This window comes from Cetorhinus maximus, chromosome 17 (assembly GCF_964194155.1).
Source record: "Cetorhinus maximus chromosome 17, sCetMax3.hap1.1, whole genome shotgun sequence".
In the NCBI taxonomy this organism is placed as follows: domain Eukaryota; kingdom Metazoa; phylum Chordata; class Chondrichthyes; order Lamniformes; family Cetorhinidae; genus Cetorhinus; species Cetorhinus maximus.
In genome coordinates, this window is record NC_135895.1 from 36,203,093 (window position 1) to 36,230,207 (window position 27,115).

Sequence of the window (27,115 nt, forward strand, 5' to 3'; positions counted from 1 at the left end):
CTGAGGGGATAGCCCTTGTCTCCCAGCAGCCATCCATCCAGCCGGGCTGGAGCACGGAAGAGCCCTGGCACCTGGGAGTGTCTCAGGATGTAGGCGTCATGGGAGCTGCCTGGGTACCTTGCGCAGACTTGTAGAATCTGAATCCTATGTTCACACTATCCCTTCCTGTTGACAAAGGCACCCGGCTGACCCGCTGGCGCCTTGATGGCCACATGTGTGCAGTCGATTGCACCCTGGACGCGGGGGAACCCAGCAATCGCCGCGAAGACTCTGGCTCGCTGTGCCTGGCTGGCATCGTCCGTGCGGTAGTGAATGAAAGTCAATGCACGCCTGAACAGAGCGTCTGTCACCAGCTTGACACAACTGTGGACAGTTGACTGGGAGACTCAGCAAAGATCACCCACTGACCCCTGGAAAGAGCCGGAGGCATAGATGTTGAAAACAGCCGTGACCTTCAACACCACTGGAATAGGGTGCCCACCCACACTGTTGGAGCTGATCTCAGGGCCTATCATCTGACAAATGGAGGTCATTGTCTCCCTTGAGAGACGGAGCCTCCTTCGGCACTGCACCTCAGATATATCGAGGTAGCTGCTTTGCCGCCTGTAAACCCTGGCAGCAGGGATAGTGGTGTCTTCTACGGCCCCTTCCACCTTCCACTTCCTGTTGGTCCTGCGCCCCTTGTGCCTGTGCCTGTCCTCCCAAAGGTGGCTTCCCTGGAGGCTGAATGTGGACTCCTGGCCTCCTCCCCCTTCTGGCCCTCTCTTCCTCCTCAGAGGAGGTGCCTCCACCGGAGAGCACAACCCCCATTCCCAGGGTAAGGGAAGGCTGCCTGAAACCTTCAAGGCCCCAAGAATTATGTTTACTCCAGAGTCCTGATCTGAAGCCTGTTATTCCTGTAAAAGCAGCTCGGAAGAGATTTGAAGTCCTCCTGTTCACACAAGCAAGTAGGAGTAAGTTTCTAAAGTAAATGACTAACAATAGCATTTGTGAGCCCACTCACCCCTCTTATCCCACCCGTGGATGAGGTTTTTTAAAATGTGGCTGACCTGCCTGCCCATTGCGCCTGTGCGACCCACTGAAAATCGCACGGGCTCTGAAAAATCTCGGTGTCTTAATGGCCCAAGGGCCTTAAGTGGCCCGTTAATTAATGGCAGGCGCGCACCAGAGCTCATAGCGCGCCTGCCCACCGAAATATGGCAACGGCGCGCGGTGACATCGGGACACATGCCCAACGTCATCGCGCGTCATTTTACACATTGGCCTGTCGTGCCCGCCCCCCCGCTCGCCGACATCAAAATTCTGGCCCATAAAATTCTAACAGGGCTAGACAGACCGGATGCAGGGAGGATGTTTCCCCTGGTTGGGGAGTCTAGAACCAGGGGCCACAGTCTCAGGATACGGGGCAGGCCATTTAGGAAATATTTCTTCACTCAGAGGGTGACCAACCTGTGGAATTCTCTACCACAGGAGGCTGTGGAGGCCGGGTCACTGAGTATATTCAAGAAAGAAATGGATAAATTCTTGGGTATTAGGGGCATCAAGGGGTGTGGAGAGAAAACGGGAGTATGGCGTTGAGATGGAGGATCACCCATGATCATACTGAATGGCGGAGCAGGCTCGAAGGGCTGAATGGCCTCCTCCTGCTCCTAGTTTCTATGCCTGTGTCTATGCCTAAGATGGTTCTCCAGCACCTTCACAAGGGCAATTAGAAAAAGGCAACAAATGCTGGCCTGGCCAGTCACATCCACATCACGTGAAGGAATAAATTTAAAAATGGAAACTTAATTCAAATTCTGGAACTGCCAGAGTGAGATTCTGGGTCTCATGTTCGGTGGATTAATAGTCCAGAAATATAAACACACTGCCATTTACAAAGTTTCAATGAACCTCCACTTACAGGTACAGACCTCCTCACCTCTGCCAGCCCCTGTCAGTAACTCCCGGAAACCTTACGGCTTCATAAAAGAGTGGAGACTCAGGTGATCTTTTCCTAACCTTAGTTCTGGGGAACTTGGTATTCACAGGAGCAAAGATCAAGAAAATCAACCCGACCAATTCCCTAGATTGTCGTAGATTCTGAGGACTCCAAGGAAAACATCAAAAAGGGAGCATGAAAAGACACTTCAATTCATAAGTTTAATCATGTTATTGTGAATTATGTAATAAGTTCAATTTATTTTGTTTAAAAGCTTGTTTTGGATATTAGGAATTACAGGGACTGAGAAAATAAATGAGATTCATTTTTTGAAGAAAGTTTTTTGAATGTTTTGTAAGAAATGATACAGTTCCACCTAGTGGCCAGAGCACACAATTACATGAGCCTCGAATTTCCTCAAAATGAATTACACTTACTTCAAAAACAATTTGCATCCACCTGTGGCCCACAGTGCAAGTTACACTTTGGATTTCCTAGGTCTGCTCATTTTCATATGCATGGGTAATACCCATTGGATTGAAATCAACATAAGACTTCAAACTGCTGCTGGGGCAGCTTGGCCCAGCTAGCTTTCTGGCTCTATAGTGGGTACTGGTTGAGGGGGTGATGTGGGAGCAGACAGCTGGCATCCTGACAAAGGGCAACATATGTAGTTCCTACTATGCCACTGCCCTCCCATAGGGCTGTGGTTCATTTCTCACATGGATCTGTATTAGAGCAGACTGTAGGAGATGAGGGATGCCTTGAAGACTTGAGGTGACTACACTTCATGGTAGGCTGTGGTTGCTGATGCCCTCCAACAAACTACCACATAAGCTGGAAGTGCATTACTCTAACCTTTCAGACATGCAGCAGTAACTCTTTGCAGGCTTTCCAACATGTTGTGCAATTACATATGTGCCAAAAGGAGTTTTCTTTTGGCTGTGCACTTAGCGCCCTAATCTTTTCATCATAGCTCGGAGGTAACCTTGCCCTCCAGTGAACCATCTCCTGGTCCTTCGCTCCACCACAACCTGTTCCTACCCTCTCCTGCTGCATCCCTCTACCTTACCTTAGTGGTTAGTTTCTGTACTAGCTCTTAAGGTGGACGGAGGGCATGATGGTGCATCTTCCAGGGGATATGCTCTTCCAATATGTCTTTGAAAGGGTCCAGGTGCTGAAAGGGACCTGGTGTAGAGAAAGGAACAGAAGTTAAGCATTAACCTAAGACCAGTGACAGCACACCTGCTTCTAGTGAGTTTAAATCCCAATCCAGGGACCCAACCATAATCCTTGAGGGATTGTTGCACTATTGAACGTGCCATCCTTGTGCTGAGCTGTTAAACAGAAGGAGTGTCTGCCTGCTCAGGCTGGTGTAAACTAACCTATGGCACTGTTATAGACTTGATTTTCCATTCAGGTTTCTCATAAGGGACAGTGAACTTTATTTACAGGGCTTCAGCAGCAGTTACATGCTTCCATCAAGATCCACAACTAAACACAAAGCCCACCCCTAAGGACCCCCACGCTTACGGCTGATTTGTTCACACTGTCACATGATACTACACGGTACAATAAGTCTTAAAGCTACAGTCACTACAATATTTAAAGCTACAGTTACTACATTCCTCCCCCTTTAATTATATTTTTGCAATTTGTATTTACAAGAACAACTACATTCATGACATTACAAATATGTACACGGTTATGAAATTATAAGTTCAGGTGGTTTCCCGATCCGGGTGGAATGTTGTAGCTCCACGACTTTCAAATCTCTTACTGAATCTTCATTTTCTGGAACTGCAGCAATATCAGGTACCTCTTTAGGCCCAGGCAGTTCAGTGTTATCCACTCCGACAGAGACATCTGGTATGTCTATCCTTGGCTGATCAATCACAACGGGGACCACAGGTTCTACAATGGTTACAGGTAGAACGTTGGTTTGTTGGGATATCTCTCTTTTTCTTAAATGATCCACGTGCTTATGGATGATCTGGTCCTCCACTTCTACATGGCACAACAATGGTCCGGTCACAGAAACTATTACACCAGTTAACAATCTCGATCCACCACCAAAGTTTTGTACGAATAATGTTTCACCGACAGTAAATTTTCATTCTCAACTATGCAAATCATGAGTCACTTTTTGATTCCCTTGACTGTTCTCTACTTTCCCCTCCAAACTGGGAAGTACCAGGCTTAATCTCATATGAAGGCGGCACTTCATAAGTAATTCTGAAGGTGTTGAACCAGCAGTAGTGCGGAGGGTCACTCTATAGTGAAACAGGAAACATGAAAGTTTAGTCTCCAATGATCCTCCCATTAATTTTTTCATCCCAGCTTTAAAAGTTTGTGCTGCTCGCTTGGCCAATCCGTTAGACAATGAATGATTTGGTGCTGCCTTTACATGTTTGATGCCATTTAGGCTCACAAACTTCTGAAATTCAGCACTAGTAAATGCAGTACCATTGCCTGAGACAATGACTTCTGGTAATCCATGAATAGAAAAACTTTGGCGTAACCTTTCTATAATCACACCTGATGTTAGCGATTTAACTTCATAGGTGTCTAACCATTTGGAATATGCACCAATTATTAGTAGAAACCTGGTGCCTAGAAATGGACTTACATAAACTATATGCAGATAAAGGAAAAATGCTGCGGATGCTGGAAATCTGAAATAAAGATAAAAGATGCTGGAAAAACTCAGCAGGTCTTTAGGTGGGCGGGTGCGCTATGATCTCCGATGCGCGCCTCCCATTATTTAACGAGCCACTTAAAACCCTTGAGGCAGCAATTGTTGGGGGCTTTTCGGGGCCCGTCCGATCTTCAGATTGTCGCATGAGCACAACAGGCAGGCAGGTAGGCCACATTTGTATAAACCTCACCCACGGGCGGGATAAGGGGGGTGAGTGGGGTCGTGAGTGTTATTTGTCAGACATTTAATGCTAACAGTTACTGATACTTGCCTGTGTGAGCAGGAATCCTTCAAAACTCTTCACAGCTGCTTGGACAGGAGTAACAGTCTTCAGGTGAAGACTCTGAGTCAACATCATTTCTGGGGCCTTGCTGGTTTCAGGAAGTCTTCCCTTAGCCTGGGAATGGGAGTTGTGCTATTCCCTGGAGGAACCTCCTCTGAGGAGGAAGGGAGGGACAGAAGGGGGAGGAGGCCAGGATTCCACATTCAGCCTTCTGGGGAGCCACCTTTGGGAGGAGAGGCACAAGGCACAAGGGGCTCAGGGCCAACAGGAAGTCCAAGGCGGAAGGGGCCACAGAAGATGCCACTATCCTGCTGCCAGGGTATACAGGCAACGAAGCAGCTACCTCAATATGTCTGAGATACAGTGCCGAAGGAGGCTCCATCTCTCAAGGGAGACAGTGACCTCATCTGTCAGGTGGTAGGCCCTGAGATCTGCGCCAACTGTGTGGGTCGGCACCCCATGCCAGTGGCTGCTGAAGGTCATGGTTGCCCTCAACTTCTATGCCTCCGGCTCTTTCCAGGGGTCAGTCTGGGTCAGTCCAGGGTTGATCTTTTCGGAGGCTCCCAATCAGCTGTCCACAGTTGTGCCAAGCTGGTGACAGACGCTCTGCTCTGTTCAGGCGTGCATTGACTTTCATCCACTACCGCTGGGACGAGGCCAGCCAGACAGAGTGAGCCAGAGGCTTCGCAGCGATTGCTGGTTTCCCCCCCATCCAGGGTACAATAGACTGTACACATGTGGCCATCAAGGTGCCAGCAGATGAGCCCAGTGCCTTTGTCAACAGGAAGGGCTTCCACTCCATGAACGTGCAGATAGTGTGTGATCACAGGATGCAGATTCTACAAGTCTGTGCAAGGTACCCAGGCAGCTGCTGCATCGATGTGATGTCGCTTCGGACCTCCCTGCTCACTATGGATGGATGGGCACCGAGCTGGGATACTTGGCGCCCAAACCATCTCCCACACTGGCACTGACCAGCTGAGGTTAATGCCGCTGTGAGGGCTTGCTGGTCCGAGTGCATCCCCAGGAGGCCTAGATTGTTCTCCTGGAGCAGCCTCTCCACAAGGGTCGCCACTCTCTCCATGGAGGAAGCATGGTGCTTGACCATGAGGCTCATTGCATCAGTGATGCTCCGCGTGGACTCCTCCAACATGGGCACCATGCCAAGCATAGCCTCATGTATCTCCGCCAGATCCTCCCGCACACCCTGCTGCACTTCCAGCATCTGCTGCCTCACAGACGACTCCAGAGGCACATCATCAGCCACCGACTGAGCATGTACCTTGTTCCCAGCAGTCCTCTGACAGCCGGCGCCATGGGCACTCTCTGTCTCCGCCCGCACCTCAAGCGAGTGTGAAGTGCCCTCACCGCTGTGCATCGAGACACTAGCCAACGATCTAATTCCCACCGAGGTGCTGGTATCTGCACTGGTGCCTGCCTGGCAGAGATGGTGTGACACTGGTGAGTCGAAATGTTCAGGGCCCTCAGGTGTGAGAGGTGACCACTCTGCCTCCTCCTCCCAGCCCTGCTCCGGTGATGCTGAAAGGAAGAACAAGGACACTTGATTGGTTAAAGGGGAGACAATGTCAATGTGCATGCCTGTCCCCAGATCAGTATGTGCTCATCCTTCCATAATCAATGGTCAATCCATGTTGCAAACTTCTATCACTGAGCATTCAGCAGTGCCATGGCTGCTCAGACACACATGGTGACCTCAGTGCTCAGCAAACATACCTCCCTGTGGCACTCCAGCCTCACCGCCACCGGTGGACCTGGGCACATGGCGCCTCTCCAAATCCATCGCCTTCCGCACGTATCTGGTGACGATGGCCAACTGGGCCTGGCCTCCGCCAGTTCACATCCGCCCAGCAGCATTGTGTGCAACCTTCTCCTGAAATGGAGAGAAGATCTTTGATTAGTCCACCCTGTGCCTGCATTCCCATCGCATCCCTGCCACTCCCAACCAGAGTGGGACATTGCAGGACTCCAGTGCTTCATCATCCCACAGCTGCCACACACTCACACTCACGCCAAGAAGCCAGGGCTGACCCCCCCCTTGCCCACATGCTGCCGCCATCACAGTTGGCACGACACAGTTTAACCTTGCAAAGCAAGGAGGCGCATGCACGTGAAATGCCAAGGGCAGCAGATGGGTTGGTACCTCGCCACCTGGAAGCTCCCCTCCCAACATTTTAACGCCCTGCCTTTGACATGTTTAAAAGTTCCAGCACTCTGCCAAGGTGCAGATCCTTGAAGTTGCCCCAAAAACTGTACTCTGGGTGTCAGTGTCACACATGCTGCGGGAGCAGAACCCATCTCAGCACTACCCTCTCAGGGTGACCTAGGCATGGGCAATATCTGCTGGCCCACCCGGTGAGGGAAACATGCCGTGAAGGATTCAATGCTGTAACTGCACTCAGAGTTGGGCGGGAGGGGTGGGGGTGGGAAGTGGGGGGGGTTTGGGGGGAAAGCCTACCTGCTGTGTTAAGTGACCTCTGCCAACATGGTACTCACCCTTCCCGAGCGCAAGAGGTCATTGAATCGCTTGCGGCACTGGACCCATGTCCATCACACCACGTCATGGGAGCTGACTATCTTTGCCACCTCCTCCCAGGCACATTTGGTCAGGTGGGAGGGTGGGGGTGGGGGGGGGGGGGGGGGTGCTCCTTCTCCCATCCTTCGGAACGAGGACCTCCTGCCAGGCTGCCGCCTCCTCCAGGAGAGCAGCTAGGCACTCATCAGAAAACCGAGGGGCACACTGCCCCGCTGCCCTACCCTCCTGCATGGCCTGCTCTCCAGCAGCGCTGTGGTGAGCCCTTCCACTGGCCATGATGAACAGCCTTTGCAAGGCTGCCAGCACTGTATTTGAACAGGCCACCAGGTCTCCATTGGACCCAGCGGTCATTGCACTCCCACTGCAGCCCGCCCACTCCCGCTATCCTCGGGAGCCGCGCTTCCTGCTGGGCAGACCTTAATTGGCCTGCCCACATAAAATGGCAGCGCAGAGCTGATTGAGGGCAGCAATCAGTTCTATGTCCGCCCACACCCACTCCCAAATGGCCCATCCGACGGGGAGAAAATTCTCCCCATTGAGGTCCAGAAAACACAGCTCAACACATTGTCGAAACAAAATAAACTCAGATAGGAGATCTGTTGCTTTCCAATTGTGTGCTGAAAATTTTGTAGTCAGCTCTTAACTTCTTGCAGGATTTTTAATGCTATCTGGGTCTTTTGACAGCTATGCAAGTTTCCTCTAGCTTTTTTAGAGTTAATTTAGCTCTGTGTTCAACACCTTTAATGGCCACTGCCTCAGCTAATCATAGGTTACTGCTTGACTGCAATGTTGGCACTGCTGAGCTCTTCCTGATTTTTCCCAGTTTAACCCCAGGCTCCACCACAAAGCAGTGATTTAGGCAGGAAAATGGCTGCAGGACTTTGAAATGAAAGCAAACAGTGAAAAAAGCTTTTTTTTTAACAGGCTTCTTCTGGCTGCTGGGAGTTGTTATGGGATAGGTTCTTCTTCTTGCTGGGAGTTGTTATGGGATAGGTTCTTCTTCTTAGCTCAGTCTGCAGTGTTTTATTTCCCCAGAAGCAATAGTGCTAGACTCCCTCCTGTCTGTAAGTTCTGTTTACTATGAGACCCTCCGGATTCTGCTAGTTAATTTCTGCTCCTGTTTGAACTTCATAGCAGATAGACGTTGACTATATAAGCTCTCCCAAATTCAAATAATCTTACCAGGGCCCAATTCCTGCTGGCAAGGTGCAATCCCAGAACAGAGGTATGGTGAGTAGAATCCCTACAAAGCATCAGAATCCCCACACACAGTGAATCTTAATAGTTGTTTCACTTTCACACCAGCTATTTTCTTCTGTTGGCTTTGAAGGGGTTGAGTCTTCTATATTTTACAGTCAAATCTTCAAAACCACCTTGCCACTAACTGCCACCATGTTGCGTTCTTCTTTTCTTTGACATAAACATACCAATCAGACCCAAGGATTGGTGAAACAATAAGGTGGGTTCTTTATTTGAAGATAAGACTATATACAGATAATGTTCACTGCGAGGTTGTGAGGCGCATTTCTGACCTCGACCACTGCTACTCGCAAACTGACTACAGGCCATGGGGCGAATACATCACATTCTGTCGAGGTAGGTAATGGTTGACAGTAGCTTAATATATGCTCCCTTTAAAGTGTATGTCATCAAGTCACAACAGCTGACTGTAAGTCAGAAAGCAAAGAGTTGGACTAAAGGACAGCTAATTAAAATGGGAGAAGTGGCCTAGCCAGCGACACCCACATCCCATGAAAGGATTTTTAAAAAAAGAGAAGGTGGAAAGTGGGGCCCTACAAGAACCAAACAGGGACCACTGTTATTCACAATTTATATTAACGATTTAAACTTTGGAATCCAAAGCATGATTTCTGAAATTGTGGATGACATCAACTTGGGGGAAGGGGCTGGTCAATACTGAGGAGGTAGAGCAACTAGTTAAAAAAAGACATTAATAAACTTGCAGATAATTAGCAGATATAAATAGCAAATGGATTTCAACACAGGCAAGTGTGAGGCATTACACTTTGGTAAGGAAATTTTAAATGTGATATAAGGAGAAGAATCATACGAACTGAAAATGTTAACTCTGCTTCTCACAGAAGTTGCCAGACCTGCTGGGTTTTTCCAGCATTTTCTGCTTTTATTACAGATTTCCAATATCACAGTATTTTGCTTTTATTTAAGAATCTAAATAGGGTAGAGGAACAAAAGGATCTGGGATCACAAATACACAAATCACTAAAGATAGCACGGCAGGTCAATAATACCTCATGACCAGTAAACCAAGCACTAAGGTTTATTTCTCAAGAAATAGAATTGAAAAGAAGAGAAGTTATGCATTGACACTTGATTAGAACACACTTGGAGTACTCTGTCCAGTTCTGGTCACCATATTATAAAAAAGAATATAGAGGCACTGAAGAGGGTACAGAAATGATTTACAAGGATGATATCACATCAGGAAAGGAGTAACAGGTAGGGTCTAATTTCTCTCAAATAGAAAACACTGAAGAGTGACCTAATCGAGGTGAATAGTCGAGTTGCATTTAAAGGGAAGTCAGATAATCATGAAGGAGAAGGGAATAGAAGGTTATGTTGATAGAGTTGGATGAGGAGAGCACTCAAGTGGAACATAAACATTGGTATGGACTCGTTGGGCCAAATGGCCTGTTTCTGAGCTGTATATTCCATCTAATGTTATGTAACATTCTTCCCTCAACTGACTTTGCCAAAAAAAAAGATTAACTGGTCATTCATCTGATCTGCTGTCTATGCGATCTTGCATTAAGCAAGTGACAGCCACATTTGCCACAAAAGATGGTAAAGCTCTTTCCGAGATCCTGAGAACATTATGTAAAACTATATAAATGCAAATTCTTTCATTTTTTTTAATCCAATGGTGGCAGACTTTTTTTAAACTCACCAAGGTCATTTCTCATACTGTAGCAGTTATGTCAGCTTTAAGTTAAACATAGGAGCAGACGGATTTGTTCTAGCAGAGAAGTTTTTTTTACTGCAGCAACCATATGGTACCTGGAGAAGTTCATTGTGAGCCACCTGTCCTTCCTTTACTGAGGCAGACTGTCTTTGAAAGACAGTTCAGATAAAATGGTAAGACTCAGAAACAGCTTCAAAATAGAATGGGTAGCCCCATTGACACCGGGCAGCCAGCTCCATTTTGAAATGGGCTGAATACTGCGAGTCCTAAGCACCTGCCTGTTTCAGGTAATAGGCCCCTTTTAATGTGAATCAGGGGCCTAAGACATAACTAGGACCCTGACTGCCATGTTTTATCTGATCTAGTAGAAGCCTGTGGCATTCACACTCTGACAGTTCCACGGTGATGGAAGCAAAGAGGCCCACCAAAGGTAAGCAAGAACCTCCGAGGTCTGCTACAAACAATCCGAGCCATTGCCACCCCGGGACACCCTCCCTCTGTGATTGGGACTCCCCAAACCCCCCAGTTTAATTGACCTCGATGGCAGCTGGTTGGCCTGGCTCAATGTTGAGGCTTCAAGTGGTGGGCTGTTTCGGGATACATGCTCGGTGTCCTTCAGCTCTCCTAACAAATTTAAATGAGGCCAGGGCCTCAAAATTATGCAGGTTTCTTCACCGACAGAATAGACATTTGGTCAGTCAGTCTGCTCCACCGGTCAGTCACGCAAAAGTCAACATTGATCCTAAGGTGAAAAATACAGAAAAAAACAAACGGGGCATACAAATAGAAATATGTCTTGCTGTTTCTAGATTCAAAGTGATTGATTCACCAAGCCTTTAAAAAATGGACCTGAAATGGCCCAGTTTGATTGACTTGGGCTCATACTTGTGCCTATCGTCTGAAATATTTCCACTTGTTTTTTCCTCTTGTTAGGATCATGGGTCAAGAAGTTAAAAGAGCAGCGGAGGCAGCACAGCATTCAGTGCTACATCACCATTTTACTGTTAGGCAAATCTTGCCTGGCGTCTTATCACTAGCTGGGCTTTGAACATGTTACCACCTGGTAGAAGCCCATTGGGACTTAATTAAAACATGGCCTGGTGACATCGGGAAAGATAAGAAGCCTAAGGGAATGGAAAAGCAAGATGTTTACATCTTTAGAGAAGTAAAAGCACACTTAGATGTAACAGTACAGCTTGGTTCAGATGTAGCACTCATATCTCTGAGGTCGGAATTGTCCGTTCCCAATGGCAACAGGTGTGTTGGCGGGCATGATCAGACAATATGGTGAGAAGACCAAAAATCGGTTTTACGGCGTTGTGATACCAGTTTGCAGTTGTTTGCTCCACCCGTCAATGGCCGTCATCCAATATCGGGAACTTAATTTTAATGCATTTGCATCTCATCACTGTGGCAGCACGCCGGAATTATCTCCCCAGGTCAAATTTACCTCTCATGTCAGCATGACTTCAGAATGGCGTGAGTTTAAAAGGCATATACCTGGCAAGCTGAACTTCAAGGGGAATTCGGAGGCAAGTGCACACAACCTTGCACAGCACTGGTGAGGGAAGCAGCCGCGCACTTGGAAAAGCTTGTCAAAAGTGAGCATACTTCCGCGTCGGGCCTCTGAAGCTTTTCTGCCCACTCAAGCAATGCAAAAGCATGAAAGTGACACCAAAAGCTCCAGAACTTTTCACCCCTCAGGTGCAGACTGCAAATTAATGTGCATTTTAGGGGGCAGCAGAGCAATTGGATGACTGGTCAAGCTGTAGAATCCCCTTGTGAAAGGTGGCCATGGAGCAGTCACTGGTGGAGGTGCTCACAGCCTCTTGCAATGTCTTTATTCAGGTTTGGACCAGTATCCCTCATGGTTCAAGCTAACAGCGCAGCCTCGCAGTGTGGGTTAGGAGAATGCCTGCGCCTGAGCTGAGAGCACAGCATGCAGTCCAGTGGCCAAAGCTGCCGCCAATCGGTCAAGTGGAGTGTGGCTGAAGTTGGTAGGGTTTCGGACAGACATGAAACACACCACACACTGGCCAGCCAAGTGGTGGCCAGCACTCTCTGGCATGCATGAAGGGGCCTTGAGACTTAACCAAGAGAGGTCCTTAGGGCACATATGCTAACCAACGCGTCTTTCTCTTTGATCCTGCAGGAGGAGGACATCAGGATCATGGAGCCTGGTGATCTAGTGGTATGACTAGTGGTTTACAGGGAGCAGAGAAGAAGGAGAAGAGTGCGGTGGAGGAGCCTGGCTCGCCAAAGTGAGGAGCACCACCCTCAAGATGAAGGTGCGACAGGGCCTCATGTGCATGCAGCTGAAGATTCACAGCGAGCTGTTGCTCGTAGGCGGCTTGCAAGACCCAGGATCTATAGACAATGCCTATCAGATGATGAGAACCAGTATCGCCAAAGACTGCATATGTCTAGGGTACTGGTCGGTCACATGTGACACCTGCTGCAGGATTTGGCGCCATGGGGCCATGAGGGCATCCACTGCCAGTGGCCATGAAAGTGACCGCAGTGCTCAATTTTTACACCAGTGGCTCCTTCCAGGGCTCTACAGGTGACCTGTGCGGGATTTCACAAGCCTCCACCCACAAGTGTACCCAAGAAGTAACAGGCGCCATCTTAGCGAAGGGACACAACTTTGTGCACTTCGACCGGGATCGGGCAAGCCAGGATGCAAGAACACTGGGATTTGCCCAGGTCTCAGGTTCCCCAAAGGTGCAGGGTGCCATCGACTGCACTCATGTGGCACTTAGATCTCTGTGGCAACAAGCAGTCAACTATGCCAACTGCAAGAGCTTCCACTCACTGAATGTTCAACTAATGTTTGACCACCACAAATGCATCGTACAGGTCTGCACACGATTCCCAGGGAGTGTCCATGACTCCTACATCCTCAGCAGGTCTCAGGTCCCTCACATCTTCCAGGGTCCACAGAGGGTGCAGGTTGGCTCCTTGGGGACAAGGGCTACCCACAGAGGATGTAGCTGATGACACCCAGGTGGTGGCCTCAGACTGCAGCAGAAAGACAGTACAAAGAGGCTCATGCCGCAACCTGGACTTTGGTGGAGCAAACAATAGGCATTTTGAAAATGAGGTTCTGGTGCCTCGACATGTCCAGTGGAGCGCTGCAATGCAGTCCCCAGAGGGTGTCGCGCATCATCGTAGCTTGCTGTGCACTATGCAACCTGGTGCTGCAACAAGGGTAGGACCTGGCTAAGAAGGAGATGCAAGAGCTGCACATCTCCTCCGATGAGTAGGATGCCGAAGGGATGAGGGTGATGAAGTCCTCGAATGCGAGGGTGATGGCGATGAGACCATCGCACTGACCAGACGAGGCAGGTGCATTCGTGAGGCCGCAATAGCTAAAAGATTAGTGGAGGATGACAAGATGCAGTGAGGACAGTCCTGACATTCTCACCTTGCATCTGTGTTTGACTCCTGTGTGACTGATGGCAGTGCACATACCCTCAACGTTCCAGCTCATGTCATCGAGATGCAGCAGAGGCCCAAATAGTCACTCAATTCCAGGAGGATGATGACGACATGCAGTGAGGACACTCCATAGATCTTCTCATAGCCTCTGTGAATGTCTGACTCCTGTCTGGCCGAGGGTAGCTCGCTTGCACTCTGTGATCAGGGTCATATCATGGAGATGCAGCCATGAAACTTTAAATGCACCTGATCCTTTGCCCACCTTCAGCACCTGAACCCTTCAGGAGCACAGCATCACTGGTTACAGATGCTGACGAGATGGGGGACAGCCCCACCTTAAAGGTGCTGAGAGCACACAGAGAGAATGACGGAACCCTGTGGTGCCTGCCCATGATATGCTGGCAGCAATGACAAGCACCATCGAGGTGCAGGCATCAGTAACATGTCCAGGGAATGTGAGGCTGGACCACCGCTTTAATCTGAAGGCTGCACAAAGCACAGGGAAGAGGCCCTGGACTGAGACTCCTGCCTTTATCTTGTGCAGAAAGGTTTCACATCTGAGTGACACAAACACTGCTCATCAGAACAAGGAGCCATAGGCAGGGAGACATTCTTGGGAGTTTATTTACAATATTGAACCTTATGTACAAGTGATTAACACCCGTACCCAGGCTGTGCAATTACATCTTCTTAACCTTCCTAATGCTGCCACTAAGTCTTGGTGCTCCCCTGACATCCACAGTGGAGGTGGAGGCAGCCTGCTGACACCTATGACCTGCCTGTGATGACCTTGGCGGGCGTCCTCTGGAGGGCCAAAACCTGGAGGGCCCCGGCCTGCTTTCAGGGGCCTGCTTTGTGGCAGTGGCATCCCCTTCAGCCTGTGGAGCTGGAGCTGGAGCTGCTGGGATGACAAGAAGAAGGGACTCGGATGGGCCGGACACTCCCGGAGTCACCTGGGTGGATGGCGCTGGGGTGTGCATATGCTGATCCTCCTCCCTATGGGTGTCTGAGGGCCCTGGCTGACTCTTTGAGGAGAAGAGGAAGCTGGAGTGAGATCGAGCTGTCCCACACCCCTCTTGCATACACACTGTTGAAGGCCAACTATGGCATCAGCGATGAAGTTCAGCCTGCGCAGCAGTGCAGGACCGATATCCTGGAGCAAGGTCTTCATAGCAGCTGCCTTCCTACTAATGTTGACCTCACTGCATTGGCATTCTGGTGCTATCACCTCAGACTGAAGGCGGATGGACTTCTCCATCGTGTGTTGCAATCTGAGGAGTGCAGCGGACATCCCTTCCTGATGTTCCCGAGCTTGCCTTTGCAGTTCCAGCAACTGTGACTTGACCAAGCCCAGAGGCTCATCATCTGGCTTGAACTCAGCAGATTTCTGGCCTCCAGCAGTCCTCTGATCGCCAGACTTCTGGGAAGTCCCTGCACCGCCTGCTGTGGATCAGTGCTCACCAGATTGTGACCCCGAGGATATTCTATCCACCAAGGTGAGTGTGTCTGCACAGGTGGAGGGTGTGGGTGAGTGCTGTGACGGGACTTCAAGGAGGGTGGCTCCAGATTCCTCTTCAGAGGTTTCTTCTGGGCTTGATTGGAGGCCCTGACTCATGGACTCCATTGGCTGTTTCCTAGATGTGCCTGCAAAAGCAAGGGGTGATAATTATTATATGGCAGGGAACTGTGGAGCAGGACACATCACTCACAGCATGGTTGTCTGATGGATGTTGCACTGCTGGATCCCCACTTGGTAGAGCACTGCCAACCTTACCATCAGCACAGGAATGGTCCAGATCAATGTCTGAGGACCATGATTTCAGGCATTCCTCCACCAGCCTGCAACCTCTCCCTGTTGTTATGTGCCAGCTTTCCCTGCATGAATACAGATGGAGAGAGTGTAAGCAGGACACCTGCCAGGCCAAATGATAAGTACACCTGGCATGTGGGGGTGGTGAGCGGTGCCATGGATGGGATGAGGACAATGAAAGTGTGTGTGAGAGAGGGAATGGTGATGTCCCTTGAACTGGCAGTGAGTGATGGATTTGTGAGTGTGTGAGTTGAAAATGATGAGAAGAGCGACTTACCCTGGCAGAACAGAAGAGATCATTCATCCTTTTTTGGCACTGGGTGGCTGTTCTCTTTTGCAGGGCATTGGCACTGACTACCGCTGCCACTGCCTCCCATGCTGGATTAGTGATGCTGCTGCCCCTCCTGCAGCCAGAGCAGGTATAGAGGACATTATGGCGGGCCTCCACTGCGTCCAAAAGGCACTCAAGGGACGCATCATTAAACTGAGGGTCTGCAGTCTTCTTGTCTTTTGGGGCCATGTCTTCCGTGCAGCAGTCCTGAGTTGGAAGCACTGAGGGTTTTGTGCGCAGCTACACTTTAAATCTGGCGCCCGGCATGATGAAGCGGTGAGGTGATGGCGTGGCGGGAGAATGAGAGCCCGCCCGCCATCGAAACAGTGTGTTTCCCAGGAATGTATTATTAATGAAGCAGGATTGATGATATGGCGTGAAAAGCCGTCATTGCGGCTGGCTGGTAAAATGTCCTTTTTCTTGCCCACTTAGTGCAAATCTGGGATGATTCTGCCCTAAGACTGGATCACATGACATAGTTCCCTTCTAGTGATGTCAAGCTGCATATTAATATGCCTTAAAGACATATTACAACAGCTGCCACCTGGCGGTCTCCCTATGAGGCTATGGGCCCTCGAAGATGCAAGCTAAATGCCTAAGGGGCTGGGAAGCAGCCCTTAATTGTACACTTAAATGGCTCAATTGGATGCCCAGTGAGCAGCCACAGTGTTAAGGATCCCACCACTGGCAGTGTGACATGGTGGCAGGAAGATGTCAGGCTCCCCTCCAGGTGCCTTCCCACCTCCTAGTCCATCTCTAATTGGCCGGGAATATTCAGCCCAACAAACGGATTTATTACTTCCCCAGCAAACAGTGGCAGGCCTTTTAATCTGGTCACCTCAGTATCAGCCACCTCTGTCATCAACTCGATTCCAGGCTGTCCCCACCTCAGCCTATGAAAACAGCATCGGCAGGCACTGCCATGTGGCAGGCAGGATCATAACATTGGGAAATCACCCAATTCCTGCTTGGCAAGACCTCTATTCATTTCCCAAGTCATGCTGTAGTCCAATGGGAATTCCGACTACTACACCCATGTGTGGAAGCAACTGGTTTGTGCAGAAGCTTTGAAATTAGGATGAAGTCCTTTGGCACCTGTCACACCACTCCTTGTATACTTCAGCAACTTTAAAGAACCTTTGCACCAATTACATCTTAACAACAGCCAATAGAAATCTAGTAGCATCTTAACCTGAAAGTATTTGGTGCTCCCTTTATAAAGCACTGGTGGTGGGCGTTTCCTGCAGCTGAGGCTGTGTTCAGCTGTGTGAGGTTAAGGGAGGGCGTTAACTGAAATAAAAGCAAAATACTAAAGCAGATGCTGGAGATCTGAAATTAAAAACAGAAAGTACTGGAAAACTCAGCAGGTCTGGCAGCATCTGTGGAGAAAGCAACAGAGTTAACGTTTCGAGTCCAATATGACTCTACTTTGGAACTGTTAACTGGAACATTGAACTCCAAAATGGTGCCACTAGTATCAAATCAGCATTGCACTGGAGGCGGTTCAGAGGAGGTTTACTAGATTGATACCTGGAATGAGTGGGCTGTCTTATGAGGAAAGGTTGGACAGGCTGGGCTTGTTTCCACTAGAGTTTAGAAGAGTGAGGGGTGATTTGATTGAAGTATACAAGATCCTGAACGGCCTTGACAAAGTAGATGTGGAAGGGATGTTTCCTCTTGTGGATGAGTCCAGAACTAGGGCGAACTGTTTTAAAATTGGGGGGGTCGCCCTTTTAGGACAGAGATGAGGAGAAATTTTTTCTCTCAGAGGGTTGTGCGCCTCTGGAACTCTTTGCCCCCGAAAGCAGTGGAGGCGGGGCCATTGAATATTTTTAAGGCAGAGGTAGATAGATTCTTGTTAGGCAAAGGAATCAAAGGTTATCGGGGGTAGATGGGAATGTGGAATTCAAAATACAAACAGATCAGCCTTGATCTGATTGAATGGCGGAGCAGGCTCGAGGGGCCGAATGGCCTACTCCTGTTCCTATTTCTTATGTTCTTATAATCTGCATATGTCTGCTGAACGCTCACTGTGGACTCACCAATGAGGAATCTGGCATGACTCACACCAGAAGAGTGCATGCATGCCATGGATGCCATTTTAGACATCTAAGGGCACTCATTGCATCTGAAAATGGGTTCTGGATGCAAATTTTGTGCCTCAAGTACATGGCAGGAGGTTAAAATGTAACAAGGAGATTTTTGTAAATTATAAGTGAGACATTCTGAAAAGGGTTAAATTCATCTCAGGCGATCAATGGAATTAATGACTTCCACTTAAGTGACAAGCATCAACATATTGTGACTAATAGCTGCTCCAGTTCCTTACGTGTATGTCTTTCCAGTGGCACGTTCTCATCATTGTCCAAAAAACAGTTAAGTCATGAGGGATTTCTTCACAAATATTAAAAGTTATTTAATGCCATGACCGGACTTATTTTAGGTACACATTTTCAAAGCATGTGGATATAACTGGTGTGCGCTGAATTATATCTGAAATACAAGGATAGAAACAAGCCACTTGTTACGTTAAAGTGTGACGTAGTGAATACGTGTGGTATTCAGGATTATCATTCTCAGTTTTTTTATCAGAGTTGAGATTGTAAAACAATGTTAAATTCAAGGCTGTACAATTGAAATTAACAGCCTAGAAGGACAAACCAACAACTAACATACATACTAAATAACGCAGTGAGTCAAGTTTTGGAGCAGCCCGATTACACAAAATGATCTGACAACAAGCGTAGGGACCTCATTTAAATTACTATTTAACATATTTCCAGCACATTTCCAGGACAACCACGGAGAAGCCTGATCTACTATGGCAGGCACCACACATCCAATCTGGAATATGTGTGTGTGCTGTTTGTCATACCAGACGCTTTGGCTGCAAGAAATTTCTAGGCCCTCTTTAAAATATGATTACTGTGAGAGACATTAGAGTTTTCATATTTATTCTCAAATTAACTAGGGCTTATTCCTTGCATATACACACATCCTTTATCCTAAACTGTGATATAATAATTGCTTCATTAGATTTATTTTATTATTTTTACTGATGCAGAATAACTGAGGAAACAAGAGATTCCAATTAATGAAACAGTTAACCTTCAGGATGGACAGTAAGACTGCAACTGTTTTCAGATGATGTGTAGAACACGGTCTTTGATCGTGTCCAAGATTCTTCAGCGTGGGTTCATACAGATCACTGTCGATAGATGCTTTCAATTCAATTGATAAATGTTGGTGTGACTGTTGGTGGCACACTCTGATTGTCCAGCCAGTGGGGACTAATGAATTTTGAATCTGGCCCTCTGGCCTGTGCAGGATTTGGCATTGATGACTCTCACTCCTGGGCTCTGACCCGAGAAGCACTGCTGTTGGTGCATACATTGGCTATTAATCTTTGCAACACTATCTGTCCTCTCTTGACCAACTACAACCTGTTATTAATGTCTCAATCATATTTACATTACATACTGGCATCATATAAAGTATGTTAGGTCAGCAAAGTGCACAAGCACACAGGCACGGCATGGATATGCTGCTGAAAAGTTCACAGAAGGATAATTTCCAGGCTCTTTTTATATTGCAGGAGGGAAAGGTACACATATATTACAATACAGCAGAGGGAGGAAAAGGTACAAAGAAGAAGAGAAAGGCACAGATATATTACAATACAGCAGGGGGAGGGAAAAGTACAGATAGATTACAATACAGCAGGGAGGGGGAAAGGTACAAATATATTACAGTACAGTAGGGGGAGGGAAAGGTACCAATACATTACAATACTTCAGAAAAAGGGAAAGGTATAAATATATTACAATACAGCAGAAGGAGGAAAAGATACGAATATATTACAATACAGCAGGGAGAGGGAAAGGTACAAATATATTACAATACAGCAGAGGGAGGAAAATATACGAATATATTACAATACAGCAGGGAGAGGGAAAGGTACAAATATATTACAATACAGCAGAGGGAGGAAAATATACGAATATATTACAATACAGCAGGGAGAGGGAAAGGTACAAATATATTACAATACAGCAGGGGGAGGGAAAGGTACCAATACATTACAATACTTCAGAGAAAGGGAAAGGTATAAATATATTACAATACTTCAAAGGGAAAGATACAAATATATTTTAGTACAGCAGAAGGAGGGAGGTTCTTGAAGGGATGCAAATAATGCTCAAAAATTCTGTTCACAGGAACCCCAACCATGAAATCTCTTACCTGATTTTCAGCGTTTGCTGCTGCAGCTCCAACAGCACCAGAAGGTTGGGCAGTCCAACCCTGGTCTTACTTCCCTCCTTGGTTTTTTGCCTTGTCGTGTTCTACAAAGAGACAGGGGGAAAAACTGAGCATCTCCTACAAAGGAGGACATGGAGACATGTGCAGCATTAGGTATGTAGGAGAATAGTCGCACCAATCAGGATGGGAAGGTGTTGCACTGAACATATAGGGAATGGGAAGTGATGAAGGAGCCATGAGCGAGGATGACTGAGTAAAGACTAACAAACCTGAAGCAAACGGTTCTAATGGGTACTGTGTAAGGAGTAATGAATAGCTGCATATGTGTTTCTAATGAAAATGTGATGTGGTATAGAGTGGTCTTGTGCTGGGTGGTGAAGTATATGATAGAGGGAAGGGAGTTGTTAAGAGTGTTGAGCAAAGGGTAAAAGACTGTTGTCATGTATTGCTGAGAGGGATGGAGAAATGAAGAGCTGTAATTACCCTAGCCATTCTTGAAAAGCCACTGGAACACTTCTTGCACTGGATCCTTGTCCTGGGGTGATGCTACTGAAACTGACAATCTGTGCAATGTCTCTCCATGTCTGAAGGACTTGTTGCTTTAGAGTCCTCCTCTCAGTGATTAGACAGAGAGCTTCCCTCCATGCCTTGGCCACTTCCAGCAGGAGTTCCAGAAAAGCTCAGACTTGTTCCCTCGACATCTCTGCTGGTCCTCTTCTCATGCAGCAAAATGTATCCAGGGGCTGGGAGGCTTTAAGGGCGGCATTGCCATTTTCAAACAGGCCTCCGGACAAGGAGCTTCCTTCCTGCTGGCTTTGAGAATCGAGTGGGAAACTCACCTGTGAGATTCTAATGAGGTCCAGGAGAAATAAAAGCCCTGGTCTGTTTACTGAAGCAGCAGGAGAGTTTCAAATTTGCACCGTTACACAACTACCCAAAACCTGCCTGAAGCTAAAAGTGGGGCATGGGAAATGAAGAGCTGGCATCCTGTGCTTTGATTTGTACAACATATAAATAAATATTTACAAGAAGTTCAGACACAAGCGTTCAGCTCTCTTTGTAATTTGCTCCAATCCAAGAGTTAAATTCTTGTTGTAGGATTCCAGATATTTTAGTCAGTGAATTGCTGTTTTCCCATATTAAAAAATAAATAATTAACCGCTATTGAACAATTGCTTTATTGCTGTTAAAATACTTCATTGTTCATTTTAAATGATAGTAGAAGTTGCTAATAATGGAGTCCCAGAGCAATTACAGAAAAGTCTAATTCATTGTGTTTTTCTTTTTTTCTAACTGCAGCAGTAGTGAAATAAAATGTTTTATGAAGCCAGTTTAATTCCCCATCCTACAGTAAACATTTTAAATGAAACCAATGGTCTGACATTACAGCATGGTTGGGCTAGCTTGTTGCTGAAAGCCTAAAGGGACTAGTTTTCAACTAAAACCACAAAGGCATAACATATGCTTGCTGGTTATTCTCATCTGGAATTTCTAGCTTGTTACTTCAGAGGGAAAACAGGGCTTTCATTTAACATCTCATCAGCGAGACAGCACTGCCAATGGCTTACACACTGAGTAGTGCACTGACATGTCAACCTAGATTTTCTGCTCATTCTCTGGAGTGGGACTTGAGCCCACAATCTTGGAGCCCAGAAGCAAAAGTGCTACAAACTGAACCACTGGCTAACAACTGGCAGCATCTTTTTAATTCTTTCATGGGATGTCGGCATCGCTGGCAAGGCCAGCATTTTGTTGTCTATCCATAATTGCCCATGAACTGAGTGGCTTGCTAGGCCATTTCTGAGGCAGTTAAGAATCAACCACATTTATATAGGCCAAGCCACTTAAGGGTTGCAGACTTTCTTTCCGAAAGGACATTAGTGAACCAGATGGCTTTTAACAAAATTCAATGATTTCATGGTCATCATTACAGATGCTAGCTTTCAATTCCAGGTTCATTAATTAAAGTTAAATTCAACCAGCCACCATGACAGGATTTGAACCTGTGCCCAAAAATATTAACCTGGTCCTGCAGGTTACTAGACCAGTGGACATTACCACTACACCACTGTGCCCCAGTGGAGGAACAATAGCTCCATCCACAGAGCTATTCAAGAGTCATCCACAAAACAGTTAAGGCATGAAACATGCTCTATGATCTAATGGGAAAGGTCTTTGTCAAGAAGGGACAGGGCCACTTGCTGACATCTTCATAACTGTGCTCTCATTACAGGCCTAGGCTGCCCACAACCATCAGGAATGGACCAGGATAAGAGGTGGATAAACACTATTTGGGCAAGAACCAATAGAAGACAATGGGGAATTTGGAGTTATGCCGCCACCACCTATCAGATGTCCTCCAGTTACCATGATCATTCACATTGTGACTCCTGCCTTAAACCCTCATAGCAGGCTAGATACAGTACTCAACAGCTGTGTAGCCCATTGAGATTTATAACTTTACCTGCTTTGGAAACAATGTCTGAATGACATGTTGTAAATCTTAACCTTACTTTTCCCAAAGGAGGACCCCAGAAGTGGTACGACAGTGTCAGGCACTTCACAGCAAGTTACATTAAGCATCCAACTTGCCCCAATTGTCAACAGAACTTCTAGCACACTGGAGAACATAGTCAGTGTATTGGAGGAATAACCACGTGATGAAGCACAGCCACATGTGAGCAAGTGGATGTGGCAGCAGAGGAAGAGGATAGATTTTACCAGGCTTTGATCCCACAGAGTTTGACAACTGTATGGGAAAGAGATTGTCACCCTTCTGGGCCTGCCTTCAGACAAGAGTTGATGCAGGGGCAGGAAATATTTCCGTATCAGTTGAGTCATTGGCTTGAGCAGCCTGTGGGGACCTCTGCACTCCTGACATTCCTGCAAGGAGGAGTCACTCACATGTGGTGGAGATGAAGTGAGTGGCATTTTTGTGCTTCTTTTCAGAGAAAAACTCAAGGCAGTGAGGGAGCAATCACAAAACAGAATTCTGACAAGACATTGTGACTGGAGCCATTGAGGCATTGGAATTCACTTTACAGGAGTGTCTCATCAAGAGATCAATTGAGAAAAAGCATTGATGACTGGCTTGACCAACATTAAACCAACCCTATAGACTATTCTACCGTAGGTCACAGAGCATCCAGTTGGGAAGCCCAGCATCGAGGTTATAGCAGGAACAAGTTTCCATTAAGGAGCAGTTTCTGAAATGGACCATCCAGTGGTGACAGAGGCAGGCATCTATAGAACTGGTGTGTTCTCTATATTCATGTTCTGTGGTATTGCTAAGATCGCACATAGCTCTGAGATACATTTGCACCTGAAGATGATGTGTAATTATGAATTCATCCTATTCCTTCACAGCATTCCATGTGATCGGAATACATAAAGATTCACATCCTCTCCCCTTGCTTGATAGGCCTAGGCCTTGTACAACAGTGATTCCCAATACTGCAGGCAAGTGCCTCTTGGAAAAAAAATGCAGCTTGAAGCATAAAGATGAAAAGGCATTGAGACAACCTAAATTATACTAGATGTACAATGCAGGAAAACAGGAAATTTTAGGCATTGGAAATCCCGCTAAAATTCTCAATAGAAAGCCAACAATCTCCTAGCTTTAAGAAAAGTTCCAATGCAGGCTGAATATAATGAAAGCATGAAGTGGAAGAAACAATATCCTTAGCAGTGGTATATTGTTCAAAACAAACAGTAGAAGTTTTGTTTGAGAAGAAACTTGAAGGAATATGCAACAAAAAAAAATCACTCCTTTCTAAGTGGAGTTGAGCACTAAAATAATGGACATTGACAGGTTTTCATTATACACTTACTACATTAGCTGCTTGTTTAATATACACTTTACTAAGAATTTAATTTTATGTGCTTTGACCCTTTACATGAACACCACATAAATCTCAACGTGCAACGGAGAACTTTACAACCATCTAGATAGAGAGTATTAAATGTATAAGGACAGCTGTACTTCTTCAGTGTGTTCTCTATGAGAGGCTTTATTGAACTGAGATGAAATGGCAGTCTACGGTCAGCTTGCCTCATGACAGAGTCACATGACTATAGCAAGCCAGGTAGTATACTTTGTAAACATTGCATTTCCAAAACCCAAACACCCCCATTTTCATATCAAACAAAAGATACAAGCAACCCCTTTTACCTAGCAACAAAAAAGATAAATTTGCATGCATGATCCTGTATGACTCTGAGTTACCCATTGTTCTCATGCATTAACAGCTATTTGTTCTACTAGTCAGTCTCTGCACATGCATCGCACACATAGGGCAGAATCGTCCACCTCCATTGGCAGCAGGCATCATGGCAGGCAGGGGGAGACAAAATGGCAGATTGGCCAAAAATTGGTTTCACGTCGTCATGAAACCAGTTAACCATCATCCACTCTGCCTGTCAATGGTGGGCCAACTTTCCCACCATCCAACATCGGGAACATAACTTCATTTGCATCTCATCACCTTGTTTGCCTACCAGAATCATCCCCCCACGTCGAATTTACCTTCCAAGTCGACGTGACTTCAGAATGACATGATTCACAACAGCATTTAAAAGGCATGCACCTGGTGAGATGAACTTCAAGGGGAACTCAGAGGTGGGTGCACATTAACATTGTGCAGCACTTGTGAGGGTTGCCCATTCAACTTCAAGGAAGAGGCATTCAGGTGAGGGCACAGGCAAGTCACTTTTTCCTGGCTGGCTGACAGTGCGGTGCCGAGGCAAGGGCTGCACTGTGGTTGGGGTGCGTGGGGGTGGGCAGGCAAGGCAGCACGGTCTGATGGTAGTGCACAAGTACAGGTGGGGGGTGAAGGGAAACAGCCATGCGTTAGGGAGACCTTGTATAAAGTGAGCATTCTTCTGCAACTGAGACAGTTCAGGCACTGCTACATTGACATGCGTGGAGTTGGGCCTCTAGCTTTTCTGCCCACTCAAGCAATGCAGAGGCATGAAAATGCCACCAAATGCTCCTTAATCTTTCAATCTCAGGTGCAGACTGCAAATTAATGAGTGTTTCAGGGGGCTGCAGAACAACTGGGAGACCAGGCAAGTTGTACAATCTCTTTGCAAAAACTGGCCATGGAGCAGTCACAGGTGGAGGCGCTCGCAGCCCCTTGCAATGTCTTCATTCAGGTTTGGACCAGTCTTCCCCATGGTTCAAGCTAACAGCGCAGCCTTGCAGCGCAGGTTAGGAGAATGCCTGTGCCTGAGCTGAGAGCACAGCATGCAGTCCAATGGGCAAACTTGCCACCAATCAGTCAGGTGGAGTGGGGCAAAGGTGGGTACGGTCTCAGGCGGCCATGCAGCGCACTAAACTCTGCCATCCAAATGGTCGCCATCAAGCTCCAGGATGTGTTAAGGGGCCTTCAGAATTAACCAAGAGAGGTTCTTAGAACACCCAAGCTAACCCAGCTCTCTCCTTGTCAGGATCCGGGTGAAGTCCTTTTGCTGTCAATGCATGACCTATGTACTTGACTTCAGGCATCTTCAGTTGCAACTTTTTTTTGTTCAGCTCCTTGTGAGCTCTTATATTAAATTCTGATCGTGGTCAGTTATGGCTTCTTCCATTGTGTCTCCACATCCATAGACTAGTAGATCATCCACTGTGGCTTCCACTCCAGGATGGTCATTATCTCATGCTGTCTGTATTGACACTCTTCTGGAGCCATGGAAATGCCAAATGGCATGCACAATCATCCATATCTCCAGAACGGCATCCAGAATGCCGTTAGAAAGCTGCCGATTTCATCCAGCTTCACTTGCCAGTAATATCCTTTGCACCTAGGGTAGTGAATATCTTTGCCTTGGTAAGTTGCAGCAAAATTCCTTCGATGGTTGGCATGGGGCAGTGAGATCTCTTCAGCACTTCATTTGGATCTGTTAAGTCTAAACATACTCTCATTTTTCCAGGTTGTTTAACTGCTACCATGCTGCTCATCCAATCTTTTGGAGTTGTCACTTTCTTGATTACTCCCCTCTTTCCAGCTCTTCTATCTTGTCTTTTAGGCTTAACTTGCGGGCAGCTGGGACTCTTCTCAGCAGATGCTGAATTGGTCTTACACTCTCATCTATTTCTAAATGATCTTCTCCTGGTAGACATCCCAACCCTGTAAACATACCTTTGTATTCCTCTAGGATCTGTTCTGCCGTCACTGGTTTTGTGTGCTTTGACATGTTGTAAACCTCCGTTGGCACATTCAGGGTTACCAGTCCAAGCTTTAGACTGGCTTCAGCTGAGATGAATGGCCATTGTGTCCCATCCATGATCTGGAACTTGGGGTCCTCCTTCTTGCCATTGCACTGGACTATCAGGCTAATTTGTCCTTTTGGTATGAGTTTTAGGCCATCATAGAGCCTCAATCTTACTTTCAAGGGCTTCACTTTTGGATCGCCATGTAGAGCTACTTCGCACAGGGCTGTGAAGGTTATTATGTTGCATGATGCACCAGAGTCTATCTGACACCTCTTGATTGCTTGATACTCTCCTTCTTGGGTCATCATTGTAACAATCACATTTATCTCCTATCGCCTTGACTGAACTAACCTGTATGGTATGTCATTCTTCATCAGACTTTTCTACTGATATCTCTCCAGTGGCCATCTGTATAGGCTTGTTTTGCTTTTTTCTAGCCAAGCACTTGTCTGCAAAATGATGCTAATTCTTGCTGTTAAAAGACTGCTTTCACCATGCTGGGCAATCCTGCTTTTCCAGTGTATGCTGTCCTCTGCAGCATTTGCATCCTGCCCTTTGTCTGTGATTGCTCTGCTCTTTTGGCCTGGGATGTCTCTCAACATAACGTATCTCCTGGTCTGTTCTGCCATACACATGCTCTGGCTGGCATTTCACAACTTCTGCAT